The following is a 14478-nucleotide window of genomic DNA, read 5'->3' as shown; positions in this document are numbered from 1 at the left end:
GCCGAGAGGACCATCCAAACTTGGGAGGATATGTTAAGAGCATGTGCTCTTGACTTCAAGGGTAGTTGGGATGAGCATTTACCATTAAAAGGGGAAATTTGGACTTTTTTTCAAGCCCCTTTAATCGTCCAAACACCGAATCCAAGGTCATTCCAAGCATCATCTACAACTTTTCTCAAAAATTCTCTCAAATTAAAAACACTAACATCCAAACCCAATTCCAAGAATCTCCTAAGTTGACCATTAATTCTTTAAATTTATTCAAGAATTGGATTCCTCAAACCAAGAACATCAAGAATATCCATTCAAGTGTATGAATAGAGTCCCAAGGGCTAGAGTTCATCCAAAGCTCCTAATTCAAGGTAGGTGGAGTTTGAACAAGAACACTTCTTTTGTTCTTGTGCCCAAGGTTTTGGTTTTTCTTAAAAGATCTTAATGTTTCAAGATGAATTATGCCTAAATTGTTATATTTCAAGTAAATGAGATTATGAATTCTTTCAAGTCTTGAATTATATGATACTACACCTATTTTATGATTTGAATTGAGAATTAATGTTATGATTTGCATATTCCTTCCATGATTGAAGTTTGGAATACTCTTAAGGTTGAAGTCATGATTTATTGTAACGCCCCAAATTTGGTTCTCGAAACGCTACATGGTGCTCATGACCCCGAAGGACCACAAGCTAGCCCATGACTGATATTTGTACCTGTATACTGCATAATATACTAAATAATACAGAAATATGAACTGAAAGGCCATAAGGTTCACATAACTAAAGTAAAACATAACATCTAAACGGGGTATGAAATACCCAAAACAACTAAAATAACTGTCTAAACATAATAGTCTGGAAAGACTCTAACTGACTGAACTGGCTGAGTAGGGAGTTGATGGGACATGTCCCCAACTAACTCCAACTAATCAACTAATTAATGAGATAATAGAGAAATAATCATGTCCTCGAAGGATGAGGACTCACTACTAACTCTGACTACTGATATCTAGAATCTACTGATGCTCTGGAGCTCGTGTCTCTGAACCTATGGTATAAGACACCATAGCGCAAATGCTTCAGTACTTTGAATGTACTGGTATGCATATGAGGTTGGCTGAATGCATAGGATTCATATGCATAAACAATAATAATAACAGACTGACTATCATGAGCGTGAGAATACATGCATGAGACATAAGAACTGACACTGATATTGTGATAACATGATTACTGAATCTGAATACTAATAACATGACATATTGATAACTGATATAACTGATAATATATGTGATAGTATCTGACCGTCTTAAATCTGATGGAACTAGCTAAGTTCCATACTGTATCTGAACTGACTATACATGACAGTCCTGAAATCTGAAGAACTATCTGAGTTCATGACTGATACTGATACTAAAACTGCAGGAAGTAGCCATCTAACCGACATGCCCCAAATAACGCATTATAGCTGAATTGGGGTCCGATCTGTGCCCTGATTGGAAGGGTATCAATACCGCGCCACTGGTAAGGACAACATGTGAGTGACCCTAATATAACAGGTAACTCTAATGACGGTGGGAACCCTCATATAGCAGGTTAAGCCACCTCATCTACCCTCATATAGCAGGCTATGATGTCTCAACCTATGCTGGCTATATAGTTCTGGAATGCAAGGATTACTTCTAAGAATCACACCCTCATATAACAGGTGAGTTCCCACCCTTGGGTTCGCTCGGTGCTAATTTCTACTCCCATCTGAATAGACATTGAACATGATTTTCTAAAACTGAACATGGACTGAGTTACTAACTTCCATTGACTAACGAAATACTACTGATATCTGACAACTGACTTAGTTCATGAGATCATGGAGATTTTCTGAGTCATAAGACTGTCTAAAGTCTAAGGATCATAACTTGACTGAGAGTATCGTGAAAACATAACATGGATCTAGGCACACAGCTAATATTTTGGGTACAAGTACCCCTAAGACTCGATAGAAGGAAACTGACAAATCATGACTTGTTTGGATATATAATAATCACCATAATTCATTTACTGAAGCATTTCATCAAACATGTGATAGGCATCAGCTTGTACATACATGGAGATTTCATGACAACATGCTAGTTAGGTACTTTTCCTTCATTTAGGCATTAAATCAAACATATTGTAGGCATGGTACATGTAAACATCATTGTACAACAATTAAACATCATGGTCGCATTCTAATTTCATCATTCAAGGGTTTAGTTATAGGTTTGCATGAATATATATCTATAATAATTAAACCCACATAGAAATTATCACCGAACATGGAGTAAAATTCAATTTCTCATTTATCAACGTGAACAAGAATAGCCCAATCATAAAATCATAAAGAAAATCCATAACTTAAAGTTGGAAAAGGGATTCTTGGACTACATGGATGAAAGGAGTCCATGAATGAACACTATGCATACCTGGGTTAAGATTCTTGATGTTCTTGAACTTGAGGGATTTGAATCTCTTAGTTTCTTGGAGAAGATTTGGATTCTTGTTCTTGGAAATTAATTTCAGAGAGAAACCCTAATGTTGTTGTCAAAATAATATTGAATAAATAGGCGGAAATCAGACATAACTGGGTATATATAAGTGGGCGGTAAATGACCAAAATACCCCTATTAAAATGACTTAAAAAAAACTGAACGGTACCTGCAATGGTCAGTCGCTGGGTTGGCGGTGCGTTGGCCCTGACCATCCCTTCTAGGCAGAATGGAGTCTCACTATTTTGGTTGTGACGACTTGGGCGACGGTCCATCGCAAGTTCGACGGTCTGTCAACCTGACCGTAGCACTTTATCCAGAAGGTGGCCTTACAGTTTCCCTTGCGACGGCCTGAGCGATGGTCCATCGGCCTGGGCCACGCTTCTAGGCAGAAAATAGTTCTCACTGCCTTGCTGCAACGGTCTTGGGCGACGGTCCGTCGGACTCACTGTCGTATCTAGACGGTTTTTCTACCTTCTATATTTTGGCCATAACTTTCTCCTCCGATGTTGAATTTTGATGAAATTGGTATTGTTAGAAAGCTAATTAAATTTACCACATGAAAAAATATGAAAATCTTAAAAATACCACATGTAAAAAAGTGGATTTATCTTTCAAGGAAAGCTTATAACATTCTTGAAATGATTTCAAGCTAAGAGAAAAAGTACGGGGTATTACATTTACCCTCTATTTTGAATTGAGATTTCTTGAATATGTATACATATTTTAAGGTCCAAGAATGAATTTTGATATATTCTATAGTATTTCAAGAATGGCATTGATATCTCCATATCATTGAAGTTTCAAAGTTTGTTAAAGATAGTCTAACAAAGTTTAAAGAAAAGAGTTGATTTTGATCCTAAGTTAAGAAAGGAATCCACATTTTGTGATTTAAGTTAAAGGGAAGCATATTGGCTCCCATTTCATAATGTTGAATTGTATAAAGTGGATTTTCCTAAAAGTTCTGAGCCTAGTATGGGAGTAGTACTTAGCACCGAGTTAAGCTTGATTCTGAGATCTCATGCACTAGAACTATGAGCCACCGTAGGATTTGATTTACCCCAAGTGGGTTAAGCTAGTGATCACTAAAAAGTAAAAGGTTCTAATCTGATGGAAAGAATAGAACAACTCTCTCCAACGTGGGTAAGACGTTGGACTCCATGCAGCTCACATGGTTTATGTCGGTTAGAAGAAACTCCCAAGTTTCCTAGAATCTCAAGTCTTAAAGTTCTTAAGGTTTTAATTCCTTGAGTTTCAAAGTCGTTCCTTGTTTTCAAAGGACTAAAGTGCATGTTCTAAAAGTTGTTGTTTTAAGAGTTCAACTAGTTTACAAGTTTGAGATCAAAGAAAGAATACAGATTTAGAATAAAGTGTAATGGCTCATGTGATTTATACTATATGCTTCATTACTCATGATTTATGAGAGTTTTATTCAAGCTATGTGAGTCATCTACAAAACCATGTATGTTTACAATAAAGATTTATTGTATTGATATTTAGTTGCATACACCCTCATATACTCAGTACATTCCCAAGTGCTGATCTACATATACGTTTGTGTGCTACGTTGTCTAATAATGTAGGTTCAGGTGCTCAGTCCCAACAGCGTCAGTGATCCCAAGTACCTTTATCAACACCTCCACTGTGGTGAGTCCTCATGGTTTGAGGAACTATCTCCAGACACTTCAGTATTTTTAGTAGGGATTCTACTACTTTCAATTCAGTTCGAGTCAGTTGGGGATCTGTCCCAATGGCTCTCTAGTTTGTTGAGTAGTAGAGGCTTTGTCAGACTAGATGGTCAGTATATTTAGATTTGCAATATTTTTTTACTTTTACAGTACTCATTCGGATTTCAGTTAGACATGATATGACATGATTCCTTATTTTGCTCTCATTATCTCTAAGTAAGCTTTATACTAAGTAGCAGGCTCAAAGGGTTAGCTTGGGGCTACTTGTAGCCTTAAGCACCGTGTGACACTCCAGGATAGGATTTTAGAGTGTTACAGTGTGTCTTTTCTAAACAGCCACAACCATCCAAACAATCATACCTTTTCTCGAAACAGTGTGTCCTTTACTCGAAGAGTTGTGTCTCTTCGAGCAACCATAACATCGTTTGTGCATGCAGAATCATGCACGTTAATGGACATTAATCAAACTATTCAAATAAATTTTATCTTAAAAGATAACTCTCATCAATCGATTATTTGACAAATTCGAAGTCGAAGCCGAGCGACGATGACGACGGCGCGAGGCACCTCTTGGTTCTTGCCTCACTTACCATGTGGAGTAAGTGTTCCTTAATATAAACACTTGAAAGTTTCCTTCTCCCACCAATGTGGAAGAATTAGTAGACTTTTCATTTTTTAGTACACTTTCCATTTTTGAGTGTTATCTCAATTTTTCCCTTCACTTGGTTCCCTCCATTTTTATTCAAACTTTAATATTGAACCCAACACATAATATATCAAATTAGCTTCTTTGTATGAGGTGTTACAAAGATGTTTTGATAAATTATTTAAACTAAGCTAACTCATATACTATAATATACTCCCTCCATCCCAAATTACCCGTCCCAAATTGAGATGGCACATTGATTAAGAAAAATAATTAATATCATGGCTAGTTTACTATAGTACCCCTATTAAATGATGTTTACATTTTAATTTAAAGAAAAAGCAATGTTTCTTATATAGCTATTAAAAAATAGAAGACTAAAATATCCATAATACCCCCCAAGGGTGAGGCGCCTATCAAGTGTAATAAGTGGACTGTTTTTGGTGTGTTTTGGCCATGTTTTACGCTTCAATTTCACATGACAAGTCGGATCCAACAGGCACTCTCGTAAGTACATATCCGTGATTATTCTTGTATCATCCTCTCCATCTTGAGAGGAATTTGACCACAAATTCACGGATTCATCTCGTTTAAGGACCACTTCAAAAGGAATCACTCAAAACAGTCCGCAAAACATAAAGAACCCGAGAGCTCAATAACAACAAGTCTCGGCCAATATCTTCATTTTGAACCTTGGATTTCTCTCTATCTTGAAACTTACCTTCAATCTAATCCCACTCAAATCTCCTACCATCAAACAAGAATTGTCGTAGACCTCATATCCTTTATGTTCCTTTCTACTATTCTTATCTACATGGACATGTCAGCTTTGGTGAAGTGGAGCTTTGGTTGAGAGGCTTGATTTGGTAAAGTAGGGTTTCGGTTGTGGAGCTTGGATGGGAGGGATTTGACTGCTAAGTCCTTCTTGTTGGACTTGACCGAATTGACCTATGTAGGTCTCAGGTTTGAGGATATTTGGTAGGTTGGCTTATGTCTATGTCATTTGGTGGTGGTCTTGGAGGTTTGATCGCTTAGTGTGAAACTTCGGGGGAAATGGTGGTGGGAGTGTCTTGGTTATGCTCACTTGAGGAAAACTGAGTGGAGGAGTGGAAACACGAGAGCTTCTTTGACTCTCCAAACGATCCAACTTCTCACCAAACGTTGTCACCTCCGCTTGCATTTTCACCATGCTCCGGTTGAGAGTTTTAATTCCTTCCAAGATAGCACTAATAAAATTGTTATCCATTGTGGCCAAGAAGTTACCTACAATACACATAACTAGTTAGTTGTACAAAGATGATCCTCACACTCTCTCTTTATTCTTTTGCCTCTCGGTTATCTCACTTTTGATCTCACAAGTGTTGTAAGTTTGCTTGTACTCCATGAGACATTGAGAGGTGGACCAAGTATTACAATCTCTCAATAAGACTAAGACACACAAAGGAATGTAGACACGAAGAACGGGTTTCAAAACTAACTTACAATCTAGTACTAGCTTGTACGTTAGTAATGGAATCAACAAACGAGACTAAAGAAACAACAAATTAGAAACTAATAATCCAATTTTGAGCTTAAATTTGCATGTGAATAGTAACTTGACGAGGTGTCATGCTCCAATTGGTCTTGATTTTTTCAAATAAATTTTAATTACAATTTGATACTTTGGTCACTTCACAATTTGGAATGGATGAAATTAGGATTGGAGGGAAATTTCAAGTTTTAGAACCTTTTTCAAATTCAATCTTCAAAAAGGTGTGACTTGACTTGTACTATTCCCACAAAACAAGGTCCTTGAAATAGGGAAAGTGGTTGAAAAGTTGTTATCAAGTCAAAGAGTGATGTGAGCTAGTCTTTTCACCAACAAGTCTTCCAACTTTGTCTTTAACCTTTTTAGATCTATTAGGTACTTTAAGTTGGTCAAGATATAAGAGTGGATGAAGAACAACAATAACACCACAACAATTTTTCAAGAACACTAACAACACCCCCAACGTTTTAACCAAATCCACAACAACAAGTCCAGAACACACGACCACCTTTAAGTTCACAACAACAAGGTCAATGTTTTAAGCTCAAATATAGATCTAGACACCTTTAGTGTTAATGAATCAAGAAACTGACACAAGAAACACACTAGACTAGCAAAAATATTACTAGATCTAGACACACAAATAAGTTTTCGACCAAGACAACAACAAGATACAACTTTTCGGCCAAGAACAACAAGTACACTAAATCTATTTTTTTTCAACTCTCAAGCCCAAGATTAATCTTGTTAGCACAAAATCAAAGATGTATCTGCTACCAAATGATATGATAAAAAAAACTTGGAAATACATGAAACACACACCAAAATTAGTCCACAAGTTCAAGAATCGAGGACTCTCTTGGTGACCACTCTCGAATTCAACAAGTACATCAAGAAATGAGATACAAAAGTGTATTTTCACACCAAATCAGACAACAAACCAAACTAAGTTAACAATACAAGATGATGAACAAGATAACAACAACAATGCCCCACATGGATTACACTAAACAAGAGGAAATAATACAAGATTACAATGAAAAAAATGATAGGTAGATAGACAATTGAAGATGTAATCTTAAGAACCCAAGAGCTTATTCCACTCTTGGACCCATAACACTGCACACACTAAAAACCTATCTCTTACGTGACATAAAATCGAATTCCATATCTCAAGCATCGATGTTTCCAAGAAAAATACTATCGCTAGTGATTCCACACTAATTCTTGACCTAGTTTCGGTTTGATGCCTCAAATGAGAGAGGACTTATGTTCTTTGGTGTCTTATGACTTACAACATTCTCAAAAACTAAGTCTAAAAGCCCTACAATGTTTCTTATATAGCTATTAAAAAATATAAGTTAAAATGACCAAAAGGCCCTTCAAAGAGTAGGTGCTCATCAAGTGTAAGTTATGGACTGATTTTGGTACATTTTGGGCCTTTTTTTATATTTCAATTGCACACACCAAGGATCGGGTCCAACACGCACTCTCATAAGTCCATGTCGTGATTATTCTCGTATCATACTCTCTATCTTGAGAGTAATTTATCCATAAATTCACGGCTTCACCTCGTTCAATTGGTCACTTCAAAGGAAACCTACTCAAAACAATCCACAAACAAGTCACAAAAATAAGTCAAAAATAGTCCACAAAATCATGTAGAATCCGAGGGCTCAATAACAACAAGTCTTGGCCAACATCTTCATTTTGAACTTCAGCTTCCTCTCCATCTTGAGTCTTGTCTTCATCCTCACCCGAAACACATAGTGAATGACAAAGGAAACACTAAACACATTTTACCTCTTTTCTTAGTGGTGGGTTCCTTGTAGCTCCCTACGTCTTTCCCTCAATTTCTCTTCCATCATATACGCATCATTTTAGACTCCATGTCCATCATGTTCCTTTCTACCACACTCCTCTATATGGACATATTGATTTAGGTGAAGTGGGGTTTTTGATAAAAAGATTGATTTAGTAATGTGGAGCTTCAGTATTGATTTAGTAATGTGGAGCTTCAGTTGTGGAGCTTAGATGGGAGAAGATTGGCTTCCAAGTCCTTCTTCTTGGACTTAATTGAATTGAGGGAGAAGTGACCTACTTAGGTCTCGGGTTGGAGGAAATTTAGTGGCTTGACTTATGTGTATGTCGTTTGGTAGTGGTCTTGGAGGATTGATTGTTTGAGGTAAAGTTTTGGAAGTAGAAATACAAGAATTCCTTTGACTCCCCACCCGATCCAACCTCTCAAGTATAGTAGACATATTCGAGCCTAATTTTTCAAGACCCCCATTTGCCTTAGCTATTTCTCGAGAAATAGCATCAAGGTGGCCCAAAATAGTGTCCATTATGGCCAAGGAGTTACCTATAAAACAGAAAACACATTAGTTGTACAAAATATCCTCACTCTCATTTTTTATTTTGTGTCTCTCGAATCCCTCACTCTCAATCTCACAAGTGTTGTAAGCTTGCTCGTACTCCGGGAGGTGTTAAGAGGTGAATCCAACATTTACTAGGACTCCAAAGAGTAAGGAAAACATTACAAGGACGTATTATAATGACTCAAAAGATTAAGACACACAAAGGGAGGTTAACACGAAGAACAATTTCAAAACTAACTTACAATCTAGTACTAGCTTGTAAGTTAGTAATGGAATCAATAAACGAGACTAAAGAACAACAAATTAGAAGATCAAATTTGAGCTTAAAATATGTTGCATGAATAGTAAAAGTGATGATGTGGCAACCCACTATTGGTCACTGTTTTGGCGCCATTTTATTCACCAATTTGAAGCCTTGATCAGTTTACAATTTGAAATGGTGAAATTTTTGTTAATGGAGGGAAACCTACAAGTCTTGAAACTCTTTTCAATTTGCAAACACAAGTTTTGACTTGGCTAATACTATTCCCACAAAACAAGGCCCTTGAAACAAGGAAAAGTGGTTGAAAAAGTTGATGTCAAGTCTAGAAAGTGATGGGTTCAAGTCCTTTCACCAATAAACTTTACAACTTCCATCTTCAACTTTTAAAATCTATTTTGAACTTTTTGTTGGTTAAGTTATAAGACTAGGTGAAGAACAAGATGAACACAACAACAATCTTCAAGAACTACAACAACAACAACTTCAACGCCCACTCCACTTCTTCACAGCAACACCACAACACACGACCACCTTTCAAGTTCACAATAAAACTTCAACAAGTTCAAGCTCAAATATAGATCTAGACACTTTTAGTGTTAGTGAATCAAGAAACTAACACAAAAAACACATTAGACTGACAAAAAGATTACTAGATCTAGACACACAAATAAGTGTTCGACTAAGACAACAACAAGATACAACTTTTCGGCCAAGAACAACAAAAACACCAAATCTGTTCTTTTTTTTCAACTCTCAAGCCTAAGATTGATCTTATTAGAACAAAATCAAAGATGACTCTGATACCAAATGATCGATAAAAACTTGGAAACACACGAAACACACACCAAAATCAGTCCACAAGTTCAAGAACTGAGGACTCTCTTGGTGACCACTCTCGAATTCAACAAGTACTCCAAGAAACGAGATACAAAGGTGTGTTTCACACCAAACCAGACAACAAACCAAACTAAGTTAACAATACAAGATGATGAACAAGATAACAACAACAATGCCCCACACGACTTATAATAAACAAGAGAAAACAATACAAGATTACAATGAAACAAATGATAGGTAGAAAGGCAATTGAAGATGTAATCTTAAGAACCCAAGAGCTTATTCCACTCTTGGACCCTTAACATCACATGCAACAAAAACCTATCTCTTACGTGACACAAGATCGAATTCTATCTCTTAAGCATCGACGTTTCCAAGCAAAATACAATCACTAGTGATTCCACATTAGTTCTTGACCTAGTTTCAGTGTCGTGCGTCAAAAATGAGAGGACTTGTGTTCTTTGGTGTCTTATGACTTACAACATTCTCAAAAATTAAGTCTAAAAGCCCTACAATGTTTCTTATATAGCTATTACAAAATATAAGTTAAAATGACCAAAAGGCCCTTTAAAGAGTGGGCGCCCTTCAAGTGTAAGTTATGGACTGATTTTGATGCATTTTGGGCCTCTTTTACATTTCAATTGCACTCACCAAGGCTCGGGTCCAGCACGCACTCTCATAAGTCCATATCCATGATTATTCTCGTATCAATGCAAAGGGTAAAACATGAAAAAAAAAATTGTCTCTTCTTGATTAATGAAAAAAGATAAATAAAATGAGAAATCAAATTAGGAAATTTGGAACGGGTAATTTGAGATGAAGGGAGTATTTACCAAACATATTGAGAGTTTGAAAAAATTATTAAAGCATAGATTCTAAAATTCGTTCATTCGGTGATACAATAGTTTCTGAGATTCACTCTGTATTAATGACATAACAACTCGCCTTATAAATACAATAATTTGTTTTCTATATAAAATGACTTGTTGTATCAGTGATAGAAAACAAATTTCAGAAACAATTATATCATTGATATATAACAAATTTCAAAAATTGATACTATGGTTGATAATTATCCTAAATATCGCCATATTTCGTAATTAGGCCTGAAGGTATTGCTATTTCTTATAATTTCTCAATCGTTTAAGCGAAAACTTGGATCAAGAAAAAACGAAAGAAATTTAAATAGTTATGTGGTCATTTTGCAAAACTTGTGAGGGACACAGTGACAGATAGTGAAACCTGCAATTTCTGAGAAACTTCCCGCGACCCCTTGAGAGCAAAAACTATCCACTGAAATGATTTCATTCAGCATGTCACCTAAATATATTATTATCCGAAATTCTCTCCATACTGTTACGTAATATATCTATACGTACACACACTCAATTCTCAATATATACATCAATGATCATATTACAATGATTGCTAAATACTAAATCCTAGTAGTATGATATGTGATTGGAGTCTTTTCTAATTGGGACCAAATCTTCAGTTATGATTTTCATTAATTAGAAATGAGATTTCCGCCAAGACTTGCTGAAGCACATACAAATTCGAAAGTTCTTTGGAAAGCATCCGATAAAAATGGAACGATAGAAAGAAGACTAACACATTCAGTGCAAAAGCACGGTGGCAGAGTAGACGCTCCAGCTGAAACTGTGAAAATAATAAGTCAAGAGAATGTAACGAAGTTGTTGATGAAAGTGAATATACAAAACAGTTTGGGGCCGGCACATGTCATTATGTCGTTAGAAACACCGTTGGGGAGTTGATAAAGGCTGCCATTGAGATTTACGTGAAGGAGAAGAGGCGGCCATTGTTGCCTAGTCGTGATCATCATTGTTACAAGCTTCATTACTCTCAATTTAGTTTGGAGAGTAAGTTCTCTGTTTTTTGCTCCCAATTTTGTGGAATCATCATTCATCCTTTTTTAAAAAATTAAATAAAAAATCATACTATTTCAAAAAAGAAAAAGAAGTGTGTGTTTGTTGCTTAAAGTGAAAAATAATATAGAAAATTGGAGTTGTATTTGATTATGAATATAAATTGGAGCTCTTTTGAATTTTTATGAGAGATTTTGAGTGGAAAAAATAAAAAATAACTTTTTGGTACTTTACAAATTTTGGAAAACTACAGAATTTTACTTTGAAGAATTTCTCAAAATTTATGATTTCTAAAATTCAATTGAAAAAACATTCATGATTAGACGGCCATTAAGTGATGAGTAAACATCTTGGAAAAGAGGAGCATATTAGAAATGGAAGTATTTTGTGTATAACATCAATATTTGTGGTGAGGATTTACAGGCTTGAAACCAGACGAAAAGTTGCTGAATTTGGAGTTGAGAAGTTTCCTTTTATGTCCAGAGCCAAATTCATCCTTCAAGGACAAGGCAAAGGCCATTGAGAAATTTCCACTTATCTTGGCAAAATTCATGGATCTCTTAATACAAATTGTCATTAATCTAAGTAGTTTTTGGCCAAAATGTCATCCGCACTGGCTTTAATTGTTACCTAAACAAACCATGATCATGAGTCGTGACCAATAATATTCTCCGCATCATGTAAATTTTAAATTTTTGTGTGTAATTTACAAGTTTCACAAAGTTGCAAGAAATGATTATGTATACTCGATGGTTCTTTTAATTGGTACTACATTAGTTAAATTTGATGAAGATGCACTCATGAAAAAGATTTAAATATTTTTACTTTTTAATTTAAGTTCAACTACCGTCAATAGCGAAATACTAAATACTCATTTTATGTGTCGTCATTTGATCAGATACGGAGTTAAAAAAATAAGTGTTGACTTTGTAAAGTTTACAAAATTACTTCTTTTAAAGTTATTTTAATATTTACTTTTTTGTTGACTTTTCTTAATAAATGGGACCCATCGAAGAAAAATGGGAATAATGTCATTAAATAGTTACCAAATAAGAAAATGTGACATTCTATTTGAGACGGACCAAAAAGATGGGACGGAGGGATCATTATCTTTTAGTCAAATACAAAAATTTAACCAACCAAATAGGTACCAAATAAGGAAAGGTGACATTCTATTTGAGACGGACAAAAAAAATGGGACGGAGAGATCATTATCTTTTAGTCAAATACAAAAATTTAACCAACCAAAAAACATCGTATATTACTAGTAATTGAACTCAACTACAACAACAACAAACCTAGTGTATTCCCACACAGTGGAATTTGGGAGGGTAAAATGTACGCAGTCCATACCATTACCTCCGGAGAAGTAGAGTAATTGAACTCAACTAGATTTTCAAAAATAATTAAAGCAAAAAACATCAAGAACCACTATATGACCATACAGAATAACAAATCGGGCGTTCTTACAAATTGAAAAACCAATATAAACTATGTATGCATTCTATCCATTTGTAATGTTTTTATCCATATATATATATATATATATATATATATATATATATATATTCTATTTTATCCGCATTTGTCTCGCACGTGTAACTTTTAATTATTTAAAATTAGACTATTTTATTCATTACGAAGGTTTTTAATGAAGTGCAAAAAGTTCAAAACATATATTTTATTGTAAGCACATATATATTTTACCACCAGAAATTTTACGTAGTTAATGGATTTTATATATTGTAGATTTATACACTTTTTAAATCTTCTTAAAATCAAATTTAGTTAGATTTGGAATTCTTATACTAATAAAAAAGTATTGGTTAGTCATTAATTTTGATGACTTCGAATAAGGAAAGATTTTACCATAAATGTATTTAATTAATTTTCAACTCTTAAATATTAGGAAAAAATAGTGAAAAGATGATTTTGTCTAAATCAAACACTTTTAATGAAGGGCAAAAAGTTCAAAAGACATTTTTAAGTGGCTTCACACTTTTAATATATTATTGTAATTTTATATTTTATATTTTATTTATATATGATATATATTATTATATTATATATTATTATTATTATTATTATTATTATTATTATTATTATTATTGTAGGGGGGTGCGGATATGAAATAGATTTATTAGGTATCTAATGAATCTATTTTTCTTTGTGCGTAGATATTTTTTTAAATAATTTTGTTTCAATATCTTTTAATGATTTACTTTTTTCGTAAGATATATTCATTAATTTGTTTATTATTTTATCCTGTAGTAATTGCAGAGTTACAAATTTCTGTATAATAATTTATCCTAACTGTACTGTAATGTATATCTAATTCTAGATTTTCAATGTTATTTATTATCTTGTGTTGTTCTTCTCGTAGTGAGTTTTTTAAATTATATAAACTATCACATGTACTTTTTTCTAAATTTTCTAAGGTTTCTTCTATCCATATTAATTTTTCTTTTAGATTTTTTTATTATTTTTCTAATTTGGTTTCTATAATTTATTTCATTATTTAGATTATCTTGGTTTTCTCTAGTTTGTCTAATATATTCTAACATCTCTTAATCTGAATAATATCTTTCTGGATAAATTTCTTCGTATAACTGTTCTAGCCAATTTATGGTTTCAATTTCATAGTCTATTACTTTTTCTAATATTATTTTCTTAATATCTATTATGTTTATATCTTTAAGTATATATAAGATTAAAACTTTAAGATAATCTAG

General features: G+C 34.2%; 1 long non-coding RNA gene across 1 annotated transcript; it reads left to right on the top strand.

Annotated features, from left to right (window-relative positions):
• The first annotated feature begins 10971 nt into the window (after positions 1–10971).
• Positions 10972–12508, top strand: LOC124899745. The gene is made up of 2 exons (XR_007057281.1): positions 10972–11740; positions 12170–12508. It is a non-coding gene; the product is annotated as an uncharacterized LOC124899745 (long non-coding RNA).
• The last annotated feature ends 1970 nt before the right edge of the window (positions 12509–14478 follow it).

This window comes from Capsicum annuum, chromosome 6 (genome assembly GCF_002878395.1).
Source record: "Capsicum annuum cultivar UCD-10X-F1 chromosome 6, UCD10Xv1.1, whole genome shotgun sequence".
NCBI lineage: Eukaryota > Viridiplantae > Streptophyta > Magnoliopsida > Solanales > Solanaceae > Capsicum > Capsicum annuum.
Note: the sequence above shows the minus strand (reverse complement) of the source record. Positions and strands in the feature narration are given on the sequence as shown.